The sequence below is a fragment of the Acinonyx jubatus genome, chromosome A1, assembly GCF_027475565.1.
Source record: "Acinonyx jubatus isolate Ajub_Pintada_27869175 chromosome A1, VMU_Ajub_asm_v1.0, whole genome shotgun sequence".
Classification (NCBI taxonomy): domain Eukaryota; kingdom Metazoa; phylum Chordata; class Mammalia; order Carnivora; family Felidae; genus Acinonyx; species Acinonyx jubatus.
In genome coordinates this window covers 78,108,281-78,119,080 of record NC_069380.1, presented here as the reverse complement: position 1 = coordinate 78,119,080, position 10,800 = coordinate 78,108,281, and the positions used below count along the sequence as shown (strand labels likewise).

The window sequence follows — 10,800 nt, the reverse complement described above, 5'->3', positions numbered from 1 at the left end:
AGGAGAGGACTGGATTTGACTCGAATGAATGAATAAAAGTACATAAAAGTATGAATTCTCCCCTCTGACCATCTGCCATTTTAATTTTTTTACTGATTTCCAAAATACTTGATCAATGTTGCTTCCCATTCTCGGGTATGGCTGTCATTCAAGGTCAAGGTCATGAAAATGCAATCTTAGTTCTGTACATGCTGAGTTTTCAGAGTTTTTTATCAGTTTCTCATTTGGTCTCGATCTACCAGTGTAAGCTTAGGGAAATTATTTCTTTTGCTTCACACTACTGAGAACCCAGAATGTTCTAGAGAGCAGGGGCCAGGGTCCTGGCAAACATTTGCGGAATGCCCGGGCCCTGCCGTGGCCAGGGCTGGCTTGCAGGCACACAGCCCTTTAGAACATACCGTTTAGGTGCGGCACGGATGCGATTTTGTTTACAGGGCAATGGTCCTCCCGGTTACCCTCTGCCAGGAATCCAGGCTCTTTTCCCAGAAATAATGCTCTTCCAAAGGGTAGATAAATATCCCCTCCCATTATATGGAGAGTTAATAAGATAACCTGAGAACTGCAGGCACACACCCAAGGGCAGCGCATGGCTGGAGCATGACCCTGTCACGGGAAGACTGAGGGCGTGGACGACACCAGACAGGTGACCGGAGAGCAGCGTACAGACCTCGGCGCCAACCGGGACTGGCTGCGGCACAGGCGGAGGAGGGAGGGGCAAGGAGGCACCTGTGAGTTTCCCCCGGGAGACTGGAGGAGGCCAGACTCCGGGTGGGGTCTGTAAGAGTGGCAGAGGGTAGGAAAGCCGTCACACGTGCAGCCTTCAGCTGACAGGTTGAGGTGTATGACAGACAGTAGAGGAGACGTCGTTAACAAAATAGGTGATGTTTCCTTAGAACGCGGCCCCAAGGAGGAGCCGGGAACGGTCAGCCAGCACCTGAGCGCAGGTATGAGTGGGGAGGAGGCACAGATGAAAGGGAGCGGCTAACTGTGCCCTGGGACCGTGGGGCGTCCCTGCTGAGGGACACACTTGGAGCTGTGTCAGTGGAGGAGAAATAATTTTCTAGATGTAAATTTAAAAGTTAAGTGTATTCTTGGCACAAATCAATGAAGGGAAAACGCACGCCCGAGGCATAATGGGGATTTGAGGGCCGCTGAAGCACAGGTGTGATGTGGGGAAGGAGAGAGGGAGGGAAGGGATCCAGGAGAGGTGACAGGCACAGGGACTTCGGGGCAAGAGCATAGTGGGCAAAATGAATAGGGATCACACACGCACACACATGCTGGCATGCATGTGACCATATCCACATTTATTTCATTACCTGAGAATGGGTGTAGACACCGGGGAGCGTGGGGGAAGACAACGGTTTCCATTTGGGGTGTCTTCCGCGTGCGGTGATGGCCAGAATGCAGACAGACTTACAAGAGTAAGGAAATCTTTCACAAAATAACGGGCACAGGCAGGATAGTGTCCCCGTGAAGAAGGCAGCCCGAGCCGAGGACTTCGTGACTGTCCCCTCAGGGAGAAGCAGAAACAACCATTCCATCTTGTTTTTCTTTTAAGTTTATTTATTCATTTTTGAGAGAGAGAGGGAGAGAGGGAGAGGGAGGGAGACAGAATCCCAGGCAGGTTTCACACCGTCAGTGCAGAACCTGAAGGGGGCTCAAACTCATGAACCGTGAGATGATGACCCGAGCCCAAACCAAGAGTCGGTGGCTTACCTGACTGAGCCCTCCAGGCGCTCCCCCACCCCCACCCCCCCCCCGCCACCCACAACCTACCACCTTTAACAGTGTGCCCAAAACGATACTTTGCCTCTATCACGTCACTGTATAGCACTGCTGAAAAGAGTTTGGACTGTCGAAACAGCAACCCAAGGTGAATGAAGACTTACCAGAGAACATTCCTGCGAGATTTCTGTTAAAAAGAATCAGTTTCACAACCGCCCTGTAATGTCTGTGTATCACCAGTTCTAAGCATACATTGATGTTGTGCATTGTAACATCCCTGAAATCCTTATGCACCTGCTAAGCACAGGTGGCCAATCTGCCATTGCCCTAATGACATGTGACTTAGCTGTAAATCCTACAGCATGAGGGGGTAGTGAGAACCCCTCGATATTTCAGTCAACAAAACACTTACAGGATAAGAAAGTTCATTGGATAAAGGCAAAGGAATCGATTCGCCAAGAGAATACAGCATTTCTGAAGGTTTATGCACCAAAAAGAGCTTGTAAATACCTGAGATAAGAACCGAGAGATGTGCAAGAAGAAGCAGAAAACCTGGAGATTTCAATACCTGTCTCTCAGTAATTGATACAAAAAGATAAAGAGATAGTCTGGGTGGCTCAGTTGATTAAACATCCAACTTTTGATTTCAGCCCAGGTCAGAATAATCTCACAGTTCATGGGATTGAGCCCTGCATCAGGCTCTGTGTTGATGGTGTGGAGCCTGCTTGAGATTCTTTCTCTCTCTCTCTCTCTCTCTGTCCCTCCACTCCCCCCTCTCAAAAATAAAGAAAGAAACATTAAAAAAGATAGAAAACCGATAAGAACATAGAAGATTTGAACAACGCTCCCAACCAACTTGACCTGACAATTGTAGACAAAGCAGAATACACAGTGTTTTCAAATGCACACAGAATATTTACCAAGATAGGCTGCATTTTTGGTCATAAAACCAAAGAAATGAAAGCATATTTTCACATAAGGAATGTACGAAAGTATTTATAGCAGGTTATTTTGTAATATCCAAAAGGTGGAGACAACCCCAAACCCCATGAAAGGTGACCAGATAAACAAACCAGTCTATTCACACAATGGAACACCATTCGGCACTAAAATGAACTGGTGATATTTATTCTAAGTAGATGACTCTTAACTCTGCCGCAAGGAAGAAGTCAGATACAAAGAAGAATCTGTACAATTCCACGTAAATGGAATTCTAGCACAATGTTGTGTAGAGACAGGAATCAGATCAGCATTTCCCTGGGGAGAAGGGTGGAGGTAGGAGGGAGGGACAGGGAGGTACGACGAAGGGGCAGGAGGAGACATCTGGACGTGGCGGGTGAGTTCATTTTGATAGTGGCCATGGCATCGCAGGTAAACACACACAAAAACTGAACAGTAGATATGCAGTTTGTTGAGTGTCAGTTACACCTCAATAAGATATTGAAAACCTCAATCGGTAGAAATCAGAAATCTGAAATGAGAAGAAAGCCTTGTCTCACAGTTTTATGGGCATTATTTTTCTTCCTGTCCTGGTGGCACATGAAACAACGGTGCATCTTACAATGAAGAACACACAAGACTCAGTACGTTACAAGTATACCTTCCCCCGCCCCCAAATCCCCTGTAACGAGTGTCTCCGAGAAGACGAGGGGCTTTGCAACCTATTTGCCCGGGGAATGGATTTTTCAAGTAACACGTAGAAGCCATGGGCAAGAGGGATAACCAAGGATCTGCGCGGAGAAGTAAGGATCTAGACAACCCACATTACAGAGTAGAGCTTTCTATCAAGGCGCACGGGTACTATCCCAACTTGTGCTTTTTCGTCTTCCTTGAGAACAGTGAACTCTCCAAATGCAATCTCATGCTCTCGACGTGTGTAGTATTTACCCACTTTCACAACAGTAGCAGGGTGTTATTTGGTTGTGACGGGTTCCGGAACTTGAAGAGATTCTGTAGCCGGAAGTTTGGGTTGGGAGCTGTGGGCTCAGAGGCAGGTGAAACCCGCCAAGAGGTGAATCCATGAACTCAGGTGGGGAGAAGTTGGAAGAGGGCAGCTCAGAACTCCACGGAGGATGAACAGGAGAACCTTCTGGGTCCCTTCTGAGAGAAGAGGGTGGGGAGGAAAGGACGGACGCGAGCAGTACAAGCCGGGCAGTGGCCACGGGGGCCACACACGAGGATCGTTCGTGGTTACCATGGGCGACTATTTCATCGTGTTCATCGTAATAACTGATAATAAAGTAACACTGCACGCATTTGCCGTTTATCACAGTAACACTGTGACTTCGCGGGAACCCCTACCTGTCCTCTCTCTAAAAGGGAGTTCAGGCATCTTGCAAACAAAACAGAAGAAAACAAACAAACAAACACCATGTGAAAAATTCAGTGCATCAGAAACAAAGCAGGCTACAGCGGCGAGGTGCATAAAATAAACCCAAACTTTGAGCTTCCTGGCAGCCCCAGGGAGCAGGAAACATAGCACGTGAGAGGTAGCAGCTCCCGGTAACTCACAGAAGGGAAGATCGCTCTCCGCGTGGCCTACGCCCAGCCGGCAAGATTCAGACACTACACTGCACAGTCATATCACCATCATTTCACGGCAAGTACATCGATAGTATTCATTTACATATAGCTTGGGGCAACTTTTAGTAAAAATCAGACATGATATTGAGGTATAATTTCATGAACATGTTTATTTTTTCTGGCCATTAATTGGGTCCAAAGATGGAACTTAGCATATCTACATCACAGCTTCCCTTAGATTATCTTCCCCAGTATTATTTCCCGGAAAGCAGGCTGTTGATGGCAGCTGGACGGCCGGAGATAACAGTGACGGTCGTTAGCATGGAAACGGATCGCCTTAATTGCTGAGTGGGGACGGACACAGGAACCTTGGTGGCCAGATAAACAGGGACAGAGTTAATTCTTCCCTTAAAAAATCAGGAAACCCGAAGGGAAGGCTACCCCACTCGGCACAGAGCGGGGCTGTAGGGACAGCTGCATGTAAAGTTGTAGTCCTTCTCAGGAAGCAGTTTGGGGTCTGTGCCAGAGCTTGAACCTGTGCTCCTGGGAGCCGGTGGTTCTCTGTCCCTGTTGATCCCCGGGCTGCCCCCATCACTGGTACCCGAATCTTGTGAGGAGGGCAGAGTCCCAGCCCCCACTCCAGACCTGCTGAATAGGAATGTTAACAGCGGGTGACGGAAAGACTCCGGGGTCTGTGGTTTAGCAAGCCGCTACCCACGGACCCTCTGAAGTTCGGGAACTCTTGCCCACAAAGGTCAGAGCCTGAAAAAAAGTCTCAGAGTTGGCGTTGCCACTTAGGCAGGGCGGGAAGCAGACCCTCCGGGTTCATGCCTGATTTCCATTCCTTCTCTTCTTTCCTTTATTACATTTCTTTCTTCCCCGTGCATTTATTGAGCAGCTACTATGTTTGAGGCCCTGCATGAAGGCCTTAGGCTCAGAGATGGATGGAAGTTCTAACAGCACACGAAGCCCCAGGAACGTACCGGAATAAACCGGTCTGTGGGGTTTTTTTTGAAGCTTTTTAATTAAATGTTGGAGATCATTGCTTTGGTGTGGTGAATGTTCAGCCCATCCTTCTGAAAATAGATGGAAAATAGAACCGTATGTCTTCTGTGACCCTTGCTGGTCCCCGATAATAAAACTCTGGGCTGTTTCTGATTCAAGTTCGAGTTTAAAGGCCTTAATGTAATACAGGCTATATCAAAATAATTTTTTTAAATTTTTTTATGTTTGTTTATTCTTGAGAGACAGAGAGACACAAAGCGCTAGTGGGAGAGGGGCAGAGAGGGAGGGAGACACAGAATCCAAAGCAGGCTCCAGGCTCCGAGCTGTCAGCACAGAGCCGGACGTGGGGCTCAAACCCACGAACTGCGAGATCATGACCTGAGCTGAAGTCGGACGCTTCACCGACTGAGCCAGCCAGGCGCCCCAAAATAATTTTTTTCCAAAAAAAAAAAAAAACCAGTACCTGGGAGAGGTGAACCTCACTCACTGAGTCATCTAGAAATTCTGCCTATTTGGTATAAAAAAAGAAAGGGGGAACAAAACTGAAGCTCCAGGACATGGCGGGAGTGGTGAGAGCTTAATGCAGAACTTGTGGAAGGTATGGAGAATCAGTCAGCTGCAGGCATTTCTTGCACACCTGTCATGTTCCAGGCAGAGTGGGAAGCTCCGAGAATTCAAAGATGGGAAACACGGAATTTCTTCCCTAGCGCTGCTGAGGACCCAGCAGGGAAGGCAGGTGTGCTCGGGCCAAACAGATACAAACGTGGCTCTTCCGCGATCCCCGTAGGTTGTGACCGCATAGGAGTGTTTGTTTTCTATTTACAGATCAATTCTGGTTTCTTGACCTCATCTTGCTTTCTGCTCCCTGCCTGCACCTGTCACCCGTCCAGAGTGAGAGAAGCCCTCGCTGCTTTTGGAGCCAAGGACAGGTCTAGGCGGGAGCCCCTTTGTGCGGGGTGGTCATGATCACTGTGCTGTCTTCCTGTTTTCAGCGGGGCGTGGGAATACCATAAGGCCAGCTTCACTTTCTGGCTAGATTCTGGGATTTCTCTTTGAAGTTGCAAAGGAAGCATTGAGATTTCAGAAGCAGAGCCTCAAATTGTTAACCAAATGTGTAAAAGTTGGCCATGGTTATAACCGGACAGCACTCAACGTAAACAGGAGGAACCCCCGGCCTGCTTAAGATCCTGTCGCTTCGTAGGGACAAAATGCCTGGTGGTCAAGTCCAGAGAGGAAAGCGCACCTTCCTTGGGAGGTGGATTTCTTTTCCTCCAGTTACCCCACTTCTGAGACCCTTCCCCAAACTGCCACGTCTTTGCTGATGCACCTGTCTGCCTTTATGGCAAGCATGGCTTTCTCTTCATTTTTCCTGCCTTCATTCATTCACTCATCACCCACTTAATAAATATTCTGAGGGCCTTACAGGTGCCAGGCAAATGTGGTCATCAGCTGGCTCCCGATGGCATGGCTGGACAGTTGTTCAAGTCGCCCCTTCCTTAGTTCAGCCGGTGCCCAGCTTCTCGTCAGCTACCGTGGCTGTTAGTGTGGTCTTGGGTGGCCCAGAACCCTAAATAGCTCATCAGGGAGCATGGTGCGATCCCCAGAATTCCTTCTCCGCACCCATTGCTATGACCTTGACATGAGAGGTGACTAAATGAGGGAAGGCTTGCGTTGAGCTGCCAGCATGGAAGGTGGGGGCTGGGTGTCAGCTCAGAGGGAGTGTGAGTCAGAAAGACTGAGGTAAAAGAAAAGACAAATTAATTAGCTTGTCAAATCCTTCTTCTCAGAGAGCAAGGATGCTACAGACTCTTGCATAATCAAGTGTCACTCCCCAGCAACGGGGAGATTCCATACCTCGCTTCTCTTCAGGTATCAGTTTTTGTTTCAAAGGTGTTTGTGAATTAGTGCAGATTTCACAAAGGTGGAGAAAGATGCAGAGAGGAACATTTTGCAACATTAAATAAGTCCAGTTGGATCTTAAATCTGTATACGTGTAGGTCTAGATGTTACAAGATTGAACATGATACTCATTTTTTACATGGGAACTCAATGGTTATTGAACACAAAATTGTGAATTGTTTTAATAAAAGTAGTTAATGAGACTTCTATGACATTTTCAAAAGCACTTTTCAGCTTGTTTGAATATTTCTATGTGCTTTCTTGCCATTCATTAATGTATGGTTTGTATTTTGCAGGACTAACATGAGGAAAATTCCTGGGTACATCACCCCCAGATGAATGTCTAAGGAGATTGTTCTGACCATGAATGACATATTCCAATTTGGGGTTTTATTTAAAATTTCCCTGCATTGAAAAACTTGAAAGACTCAAGACATACTTTGTGGGTCCAGCTACTGATTCAAGAGAAAATTGCTATGTTAGTAATAGTCATTTATATGACAAAATTATAATATTTCAATATTTTCTGCAATAATGATTCATCCCATACAGCCGCATTGGAATGTTCAGATATGACATATAGAGCTCATGCTTTATTTTCCAACCTGTGAATTGCCTTAAGAATTTTATTTATCAGGGACGCCTGGGTGGCTCAGTTGGTTAAGCGCCTGAATTTGACTCAAGTCATGATCTCATAGTTCGTGGGTTCCAGCCCCACGTCAGGCTCTCTGCTGTCAGCACAGAGTCTGTTTCAGATCCTCTGTCCCCCTCTCTCTGCCCCTCCCCTGCTTACATTCTCCTCCCCACCCCCGGTCTCTCTCTCTCTCTCTCACTCACAAAAATAAATATTAAAAGCGTTTTTAAAAATATTGTATTTATCATTTCCACTTCCGTTGCTTTGGCGGCGTGATATTTTTCCAAATTGAAATAACAAAACCTTGCCTACAAAGCTCTTAAAACCATGACCCAAGAAAGATTGCTTAACCTGCCATTATCATCAGTAGAACACAAATATGTGAAAAATATCCTCATTATACGACCATAATCAGTGATTTTTATTCAAATAAAGGCAAGGAAAATTGCATGAAATAAATACATGATAATTTATTAATTTTGTGTGTGAATATTTTATTGCCTCCCCAAACATGTCTGCCCCACCATCAGAACATCTAGACCTAGGCACGTTTAATTTATTTTGTAATTATGAAGATCTATTTGTCAGGGCAGAAGACAGAGTGCATTTTATTCAGCAGTTTGCTAGCGTCTAAGTTGTTTGGGCTGCTCGAACTCAGCAGTTTGCTAGCGTCTAAGTTGTTTGGGCTGCTCGAACTGGATACGGCAGGCAGAGCGGCTTGTAAACAGCATGGCGTTATCACTCACAGTTCTGGGGCTGGAAATCTGGGACTGGGGTGGCAGGCTGGGCGGGTGAGGGGTCTTTCCCAGCTGCAGGCTTGTCACTATATGTCCCCACACGGTGGAAGGGGTGAGGGAGCTCTGTGGGGTCTCTTTTCAAAGGGCACTAATCCTGGTAATCCTGGGCGCCTGGGGTGCTCAGTCGGTTGGGTATCTGGCTCTTGATTTTGGCTCAGGTCATGATCTCACAGGCATGGGATTGAGCCCTGTGTCCGGCTCCAAGCTGATAGTGTAGAGTCTGCCTGGGATTCTCTCTCTACCTCTCTCTCTGCCCCTCCCTCCGTTGAGTGCACTCTCTCTCTCTCTCTCTCTCTCAAAATAAATAAATAAACATTAAAAAAAAACATTTAAAAAAGGGGCTCTAATCCTAATTAGGAGGGCTCTGCCCTTATGACCTGATCATTCCCCAGTGGCCTTACCTCCCCATACCATCATCTTGGGGGTTAGGATTCCAACACATGAATTTGGGGGGGGGGCACACACATTCAGTGGTGCCTCCCATTGGCAGGGGCGAGTTTGGAAGAAGGCACAGCCTTCCACGAGATGTTGGCGTCAGTCTTTGGCTTGTTTCGGGGGAACTATCAGAGAGGGTGCTTGAAGAACCCCTAAGTCTGTTGAACTTTCCAATGGAGGACTTAGTTCTGTTGTTGCAGGAAATGTTGGGCGTCCCACAGTCTTTACCACCCCTTCTCGGGTCATGGTCCGCTGTTCTCTTGGGAGTTTACAGGTGTTCTAGTGTTGCAGGCAAACCAAAACAGCACGCCTCTAGACAGCTATTATCCACAGAACGGGTGCCCAAATGCTGAGCTTCCCCTTTCCCCATTTTTATAGAAAGAAATCAGGTTGTCAAAGGCAAGGCCCACTTAGCAATTAAGCCTCAGAAACTTGACCTGAGAAATACAGTGTGGGTAGAAAGGAGAAACACACTTCCCCAGCCTTCAAGGAGGAACCCTCTCACACGCCAGCCCTACCACAGGGCACAGTATCTGGGCGCACAGTAGGTGTTCAATGGAGGAGAAAGGAATGGGTGAAGTTATGTGTGTTAAGTTATGTGTACGAAGTATGTGTGTTAAGCTCATTCAGTAACTAGAATAAATTATGACAAGAGCTTGAAATCAGCTTCATGTTAAAAGTCAAGGGAGAAGCTATGTACTCAGGGCAATTTGGCAACTCTCAAAATAACAAATGTTTCTCTTGGACCAACCGATAAGAATAACCCCTTCCTCCCAACAGTTACTGGTGCTGGACGGCCACAAAACTCCTGAAACAGAGGAGTTGGTGATGCACCTACAATTTTTTTTTCATTCTTTTTTCTGTACCTTCTTAGAGTATTTGGTTGTTACCCATACCTATGTGGCCATGTTTAAATTTTTTTTTAATGTTTATTTATTTTGAGAGGGGGGAGGGGCAGAGAGAGAGGGAGACACAGACTCTGAAGCTGGCTCCAGGCTCCGAGCTGTCAGCATAGAGCCCGACACGGGGCTCAAACCCATGAACCCTGAGATCACTACCTGAGCCGAAGTTGGCGGCCACCTGGGCGCTCCCCTATGTGGCCATGTTTAAATACTACTTTGATTCTGTGAGTCGCGTGTTCCAGAATTCAAAGGCAAAAAGAGAGGGATCTGCACTGTTCTGTTTGGGCCTCATCTGTTTACAGCAGTGGACGCAGAATAAAATTTGCCCAGATTTTCCAGCGACTAAGCGTTTCTGGTTTGAGGAATGCTCTTTAGAAAGCCTCCTTTCTAGGCTTCAGATCACGGGGATTCTACGTAGCACCCTGGCTTGCAAAGTTGCAGAGTCATTTACAAACGAACTCTTCTAACTTGCGAAAACTTCAGTGGACTAGGAACAAGGAGAATTCAAATTTTATTTTTTGAAACCACTGAAATGGGCATACCTACGTGACCAGCACTCATTAGTGTTAATAAAGGGTAACCTGTTAAACTTTAAAAAGGGGAAGCTCAATTGTGCACGGGCAGGGGGCAGGGGTGCTATCAGCATAGTCATCACCCAGCATCCTTAGAATCAAAGCCGCCCTGGTGTTTACTCCAGGGTCCCTGAATCCGCATCTCTTCAGCTGCGCTGCCCCAAAGTCTTTTTCCTTCAACTGGTTCCTTTGCCCGGTATTTTCATTGCCCCCTTAGAAATTTCTAGAACAATTTTGACAAATCCCTCTACTTAAGAAAGGAGTTGTAGTGTGGTATTTCCATACTGTGTGAAAGAAAAAAAAAG

At 46.8% G+C, this 10,800-nt stretch overlaps 1 long non-coding RNA gene across 1 annotated transcript; it reads left to right on the top strand.

The window, feature by feature from the left end:
• Positions 1 to 346: 346 nt before the first annotated feature.
• On the top strand, positions 347 to 8,022 carry LOC113601120 (uncharacterized). The gene is made up of 2 exons (XR_003422272.2): positions 347 to 728; positions 7,452 to 8,022. It is a non-coding gene; the product is annotated as an uncharacterized LOC113601120 (long non-coding RNA).
• The last annotated feature ends 2,778 nt before the right edge of the window (positions 8,023 to 10,800 follow it).